The sequence below is a fragment of the Pelophylax lessonae genome, assembly GCF_965119305.1.
Source record: "Pelophylax lessonae genome assembly, chromosome: 8".
Lineage (NCBI taxonomy): Eukaryota > Metazoa > Chordata > Amphibia > Anura > Ranidae > Pelophylax > Pelophylax lessonae.
In genome coordinates, this window is record NC_138775.1 from 7,112,067 (window position 1) to 7,123,551 (window position 11,485).

Here is an 11,485-nt window from a genome sequence, read left to right on the forward strand (position 1 = left end):
ACTTACAAGGGGGAGAGACTGCCAAATGTAGCCAGTTCTCCCTGAAGACAGTGGTGTGCCAAGTCTTCACCCCTTCCATGGGAGATCTCCTGCAGAGACAGCTAGGTGGGCTGGTGTGATTCAATTTTGAGGACTGTGGAGGAAAGTTAGCCAGGAGGGCTAGTGAAAGGGGCAGCTGCAAGCAGGTGGGTTGGCAGTGCCTGAAGTGGTGGTGCTGGTCCGTAGCCACAGGAAGGAAAGTACAAGCTGATCACTGTATTCTGCTACACAAGGGGCTTCTAGCTCTTGCCTTGAGCCATTGCTTAATCCAACTGTGCCTGTCAGATCCTATAACAGTGATCCAGCTGGAGACTGCAAGCAAATGCAGTGCAGGAGGAGTTTTAGGAATACTGCATATAGCATGTGTATAGAAATATGTCCCTGAAGTTGCCAAAGTGTTTTTGCTGAAGTCAAGTGGGCATCCCTTAACTTCCCATCCCTATCCAAGTTGAAATCCCTTAATAAAATATAAAAAAACAAAGCTTTGTGTGGACTGTTCTCTGTGTAGCACCCTCTAGCTATATTGCTAGGCATATACAGTTGTTAGTGTAGGTAAATTGGCTTGGCTGAGAGCCATACCTAGGTTGAATCTGTGACTCAAGGAGGCTGGTTGACTCAGCAAGCAGCTTCTCTGGTGCTTCCCCACGTTCTCTGGAATATTAGAGAATGTTCTGCACACAGAGGGAGGAGCTTTCTGGGATATTTATGAGGTCCCTGACCTACCCCCAGCAAAAATGGGCTGTAAGGGAGTAGGCACCTCATAAATAGGCATGAGTCATGCCAGCAGGGGCAGTCAGGTGGAAGATGGAGATAGAGTGCTGAGGAGGCGGCCGGTGGCCCTTGAGGGTGCCTCCTAGTCAGGTGGGGTGACCTTGGACCTGGGGCTCTACAACACATGGTGGAATCCTTCCCTGGATGCACAGGAGCAAATGAGAGAACAGCAGGAACAGATCAGCACGTCCAGATCATCTCTGGAGAGTCCGCTGGGTGGGCTGGTAAGGGTCAGTGTGAAGGACTGTAAAGAGAGTGTCAGTCTAGAGGCCTGTGGGAGAAGTTAACCAGGAGGGATAGTGAAAGGGCAGTTGCAGCCAGGTGGGTTAAGAGTGCCTAAAGAGGTGGTGTTGGGATCAGTGACTACTGGAGGAAGTGCTGGAAATGTGTTAGCTGTGTCACTCCAATGTTCTCCAAGTATAGGGGCTGCAAGTCCCTGCCTGCAATGGGCCATTTCTACAAAATATAGAGTGCACAGCTGGGAATTAAGCAAGTGCGTGCTGAAGGAAGAAGAGCTGTATATGGGAAAAAGAGTCCCTGAAGATGTCCGCTAAAATTTGTTGAAGTCAAATGGGCATCCCATCATTTCCCATTCCCATCCAAGTTATTATCCCTCAATAAAACAAAAAAAAAAAAGTCACAGAATATTTTCTGATTCTGAATGACTGGAAATGAAATGTGCCTGGCTGTGCAGGATGGCAGATCCTGGTTCATCTGCAGCCCTTAAGGGGGTGCACTACATTAGTCTCTGGAGCGTTAAAGATTCGGTGTGCCTGGCTGTGCAGAAGTGGGGGGGGGATCCCTTTAAATGGCAACTTATATGTGGAGTGTGCTACACGACAGCTCAGGTTTCTTTCCAAGATACATTTATAACAGAGGGGCTTGGCGGGGTCCTGCAGGACTTTATCATTGCAGTAACAACGCTTAGAGTGGGGGGGACTTTGGATTTAGAAGGGCTACTGGCGCTCCTCTGAGCGGCTTCAATCGGTTCTGGAGAAAAAAAAAACACAGTTCCCAAGTTAGATTTACCCCTCCTGGCCCCCTGTACCAGATTGCCCCCTCCTGGCCCCCTGTATCATACCTCCCAACTTTTTGAGATTGGAATGAGGGACACCTATTAGCAAATGTATGTAGGCATAGGACACACTCCTGCCGTGCTCCCTTAAAAGGGAGATTAAATTTATATATATATATATATATATATATATATATATATATATATATATATATATATATATATATATATATATATATATATATATATATATATATATATATATAAGATTAGTTGAACCCAAAAGTGCTTCTTTTTACCACTACTACTCCTTTATTTTGGCTTTTACAATTCACAAAATCAGGGACAGTTGGGAGCTTTGCTGTGCCACCTGCAGGGGTAAAGATTGGGCTTCACCCCTTCCCTACCACCCAAGTAGTCTCCTCCCTGTGGTCTCTTCCTGGGCTGAAGCCACTACTGGCTCATCCTCTTATATCCTACAGGGGTTAGTACCAGCCCTATCCTAGTCCACCATTGTGAATAGAGGGAACTTAGACCCCCTGCTCACCTGCCATGTCTTTAATGGCTTCCAGACTGCCGCCTCCATCTTGCCAGATGCTCCACCTCCCGGGAGTGCCCTCATTCTCAAGTGAAAATGAGGCTTGCTCTTTTTCTGGATCTGCATGGAAGCGCCTTCCTGGTCAAGGTGCTCCACTCCTCAATGCAGCTGGCACAGAAGGCGGCTGCCCGCTTCAACTGTTCTATTCCCTAGCGGCCCCTGAGCATAGCCACCTCTCATGCACGGCCCAAAAAATGGCCTCCTTGCATCCAGTGCACCGCCGTCTGGCTGGAGGAGAGATCAGGCATCAATGGTCCCTGGGACACTTACCCGGTGTTGGGAGGCTCCAGAACAGGGGAGACGACACCCAGGGCCGCTGATAGGGGGGGGGACCACCAGCCCTCTTGTAGGGGGCCCGAGCACACAGGGGGACCCACACAGAGAGGGGGATTAGTGATGGACAACAAATACAGAAATCTTCCTCCAGCACCTGAATCTGATCTGTCCCTCTCCCTGCTATCAGCTTTTATCTGTTGAGAAAGAGACAGTCGTCCCTCACTAATCCCCCTCCCTTGTGTGGGCCCCCTCCCCTCACTAATCCCCCTCCCTTGTGTGGGCCCCCTCCCAGCACTTATCTCTGCTCAGGAGTTTATTTGTAACTTTGTTTCTCTCTCTCTGTCTCTGATCTGAGCTCCAACTGCCCAGCCTGTATATTTTTCTCATCTCTAAAATATTTTTTAGATTTAGCAGGAATTATGCGAGTCATGTTATATTTGTGTCTGCTAATAGTGATTTTGTTATAATTTTAGCCAAATATATCTTTAATATTTCCTTGTGGGGGCCCTGCCAGGTAGTCTGTATGGGGCCCCGCGATTTCTAACAGCAGCCCTGACGACACCTGCAAGCAAGCCCCTACCGAGACTGTGCTGCCCTCCCCAGCTTAGCAGGCCGGATCCTAGGAAATTAGCATTTACATGCAAGCAACAAAGAAAAAAAAATAAATTGTTTCTGGAGCCGAACTGGGTAAAACATGTTTTTTAAAGTACTGTGTAAACAGAGCATGAAAAATAAGGTCCACATTTAGGGGCCTGATGGATCCTCTCGTGCACATGGATTATGACTTGTACATTGCTATGTCCCATAGTTGGGAACTCCCAAGAGAGCTTAGAGACCGCACTTATCAGAGGTGCCTTGATGTGGCCGTGTGACTTCAGCATGAATATGAAAATATGGAAAGACCTCCACATTTTTAACCCAAGTAGCTGGGGCAGCTTATTTTTTTTTTTCTGGCTGACAAAATAAAGTTTGGCTGGGACCTCCAACCACACTCACTGCTATTACTCCTACAACCATTACCCCTTACTATGTAACTGTTAGCAAAGTCACTGCTACAACTACTACTTTTCACCGTGCCTTTTAAAAAATAATGTACTACACCTCCAGCAAGAGGGCGCTATGCAGCAGGCAGGGATTTGCTGTTTTTAGCTTAAGTAGCTGAAGCAGCTTAGTTAGGTTTTTTTTCTTGTTTTTTTTCCTGGCCTTTGTAAAATTGTGCTGGGACCTTCTACCACCATCTCCTTCCACCACAAATACTCTTATGACCCATACACACGTGCAGATTATCTGAAGACTTGTCTGCAGACTTACCAAAACCATATAATATGAGGTCAAACCTAAACACTTTCAATTTGTATGCAATCCGGCAGGCCCTTGCACTACATAGAAAAGGTAAGTCTGCAGACAAAAGTCTTCAGAAAATCTGCACGTGTGTACGGGGCATTACTGTGCAACTGTTAGCAAAGATCCTGCTACTACCCCTTTAATGTAGTGACCACACCCACTGTTAGGTACTAATTGCCTTACCACTACCCTGGCTATTGTAACACCAAAGGTTATGGCTACACATACAAAACAGCACTGCTACCGTCACTGCTTTACCCCATTACTCTGATATTCTATTGACTACAGAAAGCAATCCAAAGTCAGTTTAACGTTCTAAAATGATGGTAGGATCAGACACAAATAGAGCTAATTGGATTTTATTTGAAATGTGGATGAAATTCATTTTTAGTAAATGAACTGAGAGAAGCACAAAGTATGGTTACATGAGCAGCAATGATGCAGATTGGAAAGAGGGGGGGTTACAAAACCGGATTAAAGATTGTTTTTCTTCAACCACTACGGCCATTTCACAGATCCTGGATATGGACACGCGGCTCCTCTATTGCAGGATTCTTTATTTCAATGTGATGGACTTGGGCAGGAATCGTCTTAGAGACATGAATGAGATCTCCTCCATGGGAACTTTGACTGGAAAGGACAACGGCTTTAGATGAGGCAGTTGTATGATGATCTCCTCTTTCTCAAACTGGAAGATAACCTGTAAGAGGTGGCACAGTGTCAGCTTGCTGGACTTAAAATCAATGAGTGTTGGCTGTAGACAAAGACTTTACAAAACTTCAATAAAAATCTTTTCATAAGATAGTTATGTACATGTAGCTTATCTTAAGTAAGCTTTGTGTTGCAGTAAATTGTTAATGGAAAGGAAAGTGAAAGGATGGGCTTCTGTGCTGCAATGTTTTAGTGATGGGTCTGAGGACGGTGTTTCTGTCACCTAGAATAATGACTGGAGCCCTCAGGAGATCAATAGCTGTTGGCCAGTTTGGAGTCCCAGTATGCCAACCATTCCCACCCACGGTTCCTTCAGAGGTTTCTAGGGGTTCCTTGAGCTGTGACCAATTAACCTCTCATTCGATGATGCCCACTTATTTCAAGGGCCAACAGCACTTGGTGGGCCCAGATTCATGAAACCAATGATTTTTCGCTGCCTGTCATTTTGACCACCACTGTAAGTGGGGTATTCTTACCACTGGCTAAGAGTGTAAGGCATTTTTTTTCTACCGACTACCAATAAATTAGGTTTTAGCAGGGGGGGGGTTCCTCCAAGACCTGAAAGTTTAAGGGTTTTAAGGGTTCCTCTGGTGCAAAAAAGGTTGAGGCTCCTGTATGCCATGCAAGCTATAAAGGGCCTAAACCGCTAAGACTAAGGAGAAGAAATAGTAATTCTACATTTAATTGCTCCCAATTAAACAGACCTCAACTAGGTGAACATGTGAATGGAAAAGTAGGAGTACAAACAGATGAATATGCATTAGTGAATTCCAAATCGACATAGTCGCGGTTCCATAACTAGCAATTACCAACGAGTTTCCTATATGAAACTACACTTTAGTGGAAAAGCAAACCATACCGTACCGAACCGTTCCAACACCGTACCATGCGGTACCAGCAGTGGAAAAGCAAACCGGGCCAAGCAGAGCCGGTACTTGCAGTGGAAAGGTGCCATCACCTCGATTGTGGTTCCAAGAGGTACCATATCCCACAATCCTTTGCATTCAGTCACTACTAGCCACTGATTGGTCAGAGAATGGTTATCCCACCCACCTAACTTTAGTACTACTTTAGTGGAAAAGCAAACCATACCGAACCGTTCCAACACCGTACCATGCGGTACCAGCAGTGGAAAAGCAAACCGGGCCAAGCAGGGCCGAATAGAGCTGAGCCGGTACTTGCAGTGCAAAAGTGCCATATATATGGTGTGTGCGCTAGCTCGTGTGTGGCTATTTCTTACAATTATTGTGCATGGTTTTCTTTTGCAAGCGAATGCTATTCTGAAGGATTACTACAGAGTTATTGTGCTATTCCACGAGGTTACATGCATTTATCATTTATAGTTACATATCTGAGGTATTTTTTCATGTTACATTTTAGGAGATTATAGAGTTCTAATTATCTATGTTCTCTTTCTTTAAGCATACTAAACTGCTATGCAAGTTTAATTGTACTTGGCACATTCACTTAGTGGTCTGCGCTCATGAGCAAAAAAGCTTAGGTCAGGAGTTCAAATCCCAACCATGATAACACCCTGCATGTTCACTAGAGTTTTATTTTCACACCATATTTTTGCTAAACAACAAACCATTGCATGCAAATTATGGAAACAACCATTCTGATGTGGCAGCAGCAATAGGCGTTTGCCTATTTTCAGCATACTGTTTAAAATTTAAGCAATGCTTGAATTTGAACCCATGGTCTGAGTCTCTGGGTAGGAGTGCTACCCACTAAGCCATTGAGATGAGCACAATTATCCTTAGACTATACAGTAGTACCATGATTAACAAATGAAAGAGCAAGAGAATCTGTATTCCCCTAAAATACAAAACCATTGCCAAATCGTCAAAAATTAGTAGATGTGACTTAATTTTGCTTTGCTGATATTTATCGGTTAATTGATAATCTAAATCTCAGCAAAAGAAGCTAAACAAGCCACTGTGCTGAGTACAATTATACCTAGAATATAACAAAGTACCCCGATTACAGAATGAACACCTTTTCATAAAATAAAAAGTTGTACAGCGGCTTGATGTTTAGGACTTTAGCTAGCAACATTTAGGTCACAAGTTCAAATCCCACCCATGCTAACACCTCCCAGGAATTGCAATGGCAAATGCATATGTACTTTGATGAATGCACAAGTGCCACCAAGAGAAATTGTATCACGTTGATGGCAAATATGCTTTCCCCTACACAAATAACCCTTCGGCATTAAAACTTTGGAGGTAAAAACGTAGCATAGGTGGGATTTGAACCCATGGCCTGACTGTAGCTAGATCAGAGCACTAACCATTAAGCCACTGTTTATATCTAGAATATATATTATTAGTACCATGATATAAACTAACTAGAAGTCATTCTATTTAGACATTAACATTTATTTATCATACAATAGAGACCCAAGAGCCTGGTTTGGATTGGGGGGACCCCCACGCTGTCAGCTGCTGTCCCAGACAGGTGATAGAGTGAATACTTCAGTTCTTTGGGTTTTGGCAGGTTTTTCTCCTCTAGGTCTAAGCCACTGATCCTGGGTTATAAAAAGAGGGACTTGGTCCAGGGCCCATTAATAGGCTCCAGAGAGAAAGATCAGGAAAGACTGGGTAGTTTCTCCAGAGGCTTGGTGCCCATATGGGAGAGAGATGAGGACAGCATCCGCGAGGAGACAAAGAAAGTCACTACTACCAGGATCTGAAAGGTCATCAGAACTTGGTTCCCGACAAATAAAAACCAGCTGCTGGTGAGTGCCACTGATGGATTCTATTTTACATGGACTACCTTTGCAGGTATGCTAGGGCAGCACATAGCCTGGGTTAGGGATGATGGAATAAATATTGTTCTTGCATTTGACTTTGAAAGCGGTTGCACTTTTTCAAGTCAAAGTTTGGAAACTTGTTCCCACCCAGTCTGAAGTTTCTAAAGGGGTGTAATGCAGATACCCAGCACCATTCCATGGTTCAGGTTACTAAGGTACGAAGACATCAGTATGAGTAATATGGAATGAAGACTCGAGGATTACCTAGGGTAGGAAGTTATAAGCAGCCTGTTAGGTGTGTGAATGAGATAGGGTGGATAACCTCCTGCAGGAGGAAGTTGTCAGAACTCTCCCCATGCGTGGTCCCACTCCCATAGCAACTTTAACAGACTCACACCAAAGTGGTCCCCAGCCTGTGTCCAAATATGGAAAAGTTAAGTGACGTGCATGCTTGGAGTCCATGCTATGTGCATGGCAGGACCCCACGTAGTTACTGGGAGTGGGGCAGTGGCGATACTTTGGATGGATGTTGACAAGGCTCAACATGTAGTAAAGTGACCTTGTTATATAGGTGCCTAGGTTAGTTCAGAAGAACCTCCTTTGGGGTAGGCCTCTCATATGACCCTTGCTTGGTGCCCAACTTGGAGTCAAGCATGGAGGAGAAACAACCTAACAATTTTCAATCTAAAATAGATAATTCTGACAATCAGTGATCTGACCAACAGAAACCAGTCGCTAGGTGCTATACCATAGCACACAATGGTAACATGATGGAATCCATTGGATCTGTCTATGTGGGAGGTTTTCATCCTTCCTGGAAGGAGCTGAGAGGGGGGGGGGGGGGCAACCCACCATAGCAAAGCCAATATACCCTTCACCTAAGCCATTTCTGACTGCCTACTGATGTCACTTTGCCCCATCCAACATTCGTCCTGCCCCTCCCAGAAATAGACATACCGTGGTGTCTGACCCCTCCTCGAAGGGAAAGAAAGATTCCGTCTGCCACTCTCCCCAGGCACCATCCACCCTCGTGTTCAAGATTATCTTGTGCTTGTCTCCAAGGGCATCAAATCGAGGTTCAAAGTGTAACATTAAATTCATTTCATCTTTTCCAAAGTTTACGGCAAACCTAGAAAGACAGAAAAAGCAATTATTCTGCTCAGCTGACCTTGGATATAGTACTTGAGTCAGTCACCAGTGGTACTTCCATGGGAATCAGGAGGTACTTCTGCCACTTGATAATCGCAAATTCTATATAAAATCATATCCACTAATATTTTTAAAGACTTAAAAACTAATGGTTTGCTTGAAAAACAGACAAAATTGAGGTCCTCATAATAAACGTCCCCATACCAAAAAATACTGAAAGAACCGGTAGCCTGGATATGGACATACGGTTATTTACATAATCTTAACAAGTGGTAAGTAAGCTTTAGGCTACATGTACACGGGACGTTTTAAAAAGTCCTTTGAACGCTGGAACTTGACAGCTACAGAACGACGTTTAAAAACGCCCGTTGTGTCGCGTTTAGCTGTGTTTGCGTCCAGAGGCGTTTTTTGCAAAACACATCTGGAGACCCTCCCAAATACCCACAATGCAACAGAAATATATGTTTTTCAGCCATTTTCATTACATAGTTACATAGTAGGTGAGGTTGAATAAAGACAATAGTCCATCCAGTTCAACCTGTGTAGGTGTGTGTGGCTGTAATATCTCTCATACCCCTGAATGTTCTGATCCTTGAGATGTACGTCTAAGAGTCTTTTGAAAGCCACCATACTTCCCGCAGAAACCACCTCTTGTGGTAGAGAATTCCACAATCTTGTAGCCCTAACAGTAAAGAACCCCCCGCGTTGCCTGAGGTTAAAACGCTTCTCCTCTAATCGCATTTGAATGAATATATACACATGTATACATGTATACCCCCAACCCAAAATCTGCATAGTTGGGTCACCCTGGCATGGCAGGCAGAGTCAGGTCACCCTAAACTCCGGTCACCCCGACATGGCAGCAACGCAAATAACTGCTTTCCAAAAAACGACACTGAACTCAACTGCCTGTAAACCACCCAGTGTACATGGACAGATAAGATAACAGAAGAGGGTTCAGGGGCTTCTTAAAAAAAAAAAAAACACCCAACTGCTCCTAAACGGCCATTTACAAGTTGCAGTGTACATGAGCCCTTAGGACTATGCCTCACTGACATCTGTAGTTGCAGCCACTGTGGAACAATTCATCCTGAAAATTTTACAAGAGAAACTGAAGTCATTAAAGTTTGGGCTCAGCTCTCCCATGCTACTAGTGAGAGAGGGAGAAGGGTGATCTAAACTTCTGGAAGGAGCAGCAGGGTGAGCTGAGCTGCTGCTGAGACTGCAAAGTCACTGCTGTGGGAGGGAGGAGGGGAACTGAGCTAAGGAGTCACTATTAGGCGGGGGAGCTGGGCTGTTGAGTCACTACTGGGAGATGGAGGAACTTTGAAGTTACTGCATTCTGCCTTTACAGAACTTTTGGATCTCTAACTTGGTATGTGCTAGTGATGAAATCCTTTCCACTAAATTTTGAGGACAAAAATGTCTCCACAGTAGCTGCAGCTACACAGGTTAGTGGAGTCCATGAGGAGAGAAAGACTGCATGTATGTCAGTTGTCATATTTCAGATGATGGCTGATAAGTCAGACAAGTTTTATCCAGGATGACATTGTCACAATGTAGCAGCACAAATGTTTGAGCAAAACAATCTGATGTCCGGTATTTGAGGGACCGCACACCAAATTTCCAGCAAGCAGGGGTTGGTAGTATGTGCTGTACACAGAGCACACTTTACTTTTGTAAGTTGTAATTTATACAAAATGATTGTATTATACAGAGCAGACATATATTGTATAATAACCAAGGCTGGAATCTTCACCTACCTTTTACAGTCCTTCGGAATGAAGCCCTCCACCTCCACACTGTGACCGGCTTTGAAGACAAAGTTATTTATAATAAGAGTCTGTATTGGAGAAAGGAGAGAATTACACCCTGCGTAAAAAAAAGGGGAGGAGAGATTTGATACACCTGCGTATGAGGGAAGGGGGGGTGACTTAATACACCCTGCACAAGAGGGGGGGGGATTACTACACCCTGCACAAGAGGGGGGGGGATTACTACACCCTGCACAAGAGGGGGGGGGATTACTACACCCTGCACAAGAGGGGGGGGGATTACTACACCCTGCACAAGAGGGGGGGGGATTACTACACCCTGCACAAGAGGGGGGGGGGATTACTACACCCTGCACAAGAGGGGGGGGGATTACTACACCCTGCACAAGAGGGGGGGGGATTACTACACCCTGCACAAGAGGGGGGGGGGTTACTACACCCTGCACAAGAGGGGGGGGGGTTACTACACCCTGCACAAGAGGGGGGGGGGTTACTACACCCTGCACAAGAGGGGGGGGGGTTACTACACCCTGCACAAGAGGGGGGGGGGTTACTACACCCTGCACAAGAGGGGGGGGGGTTACTACACCCTGCACAAGAGGGGGGGGGGTTACTACACCCTGCACAAGAGGGGGGGGGGTTACTACACCCTGCACAAGAGGGGGGGGGGTTACTACACCCTGCACAAGAGGGGGGGGGGTTACTACACCCTGCACAAGAGGGGGGGGGGTTACTACACCCTGCACAAGAGGGGGGGGGGTTACTACACCCTGCACAAGAGGGGGGGGGGTTACTACACCCTGCACAAGAGGGGGGGGGGTTACTACACCCTGCACAAGAGGAGGGGGGGGTTACTACACCCTGCACAAGAGGAGGGGGGGGGTTACTACACCCTGCACAAGAGGGGGGGGGTTACTACACCCTGCACAAGAGGGGGGGGGTTACTACACCCTGCACAAGAGGGGGGGGGTTACTACACCCTGCACAAGAGGGGGGGGGGTTACTACACCCTGCACAAGAGGGGGGGGGGTTACTACACCCTGCACAAGAGG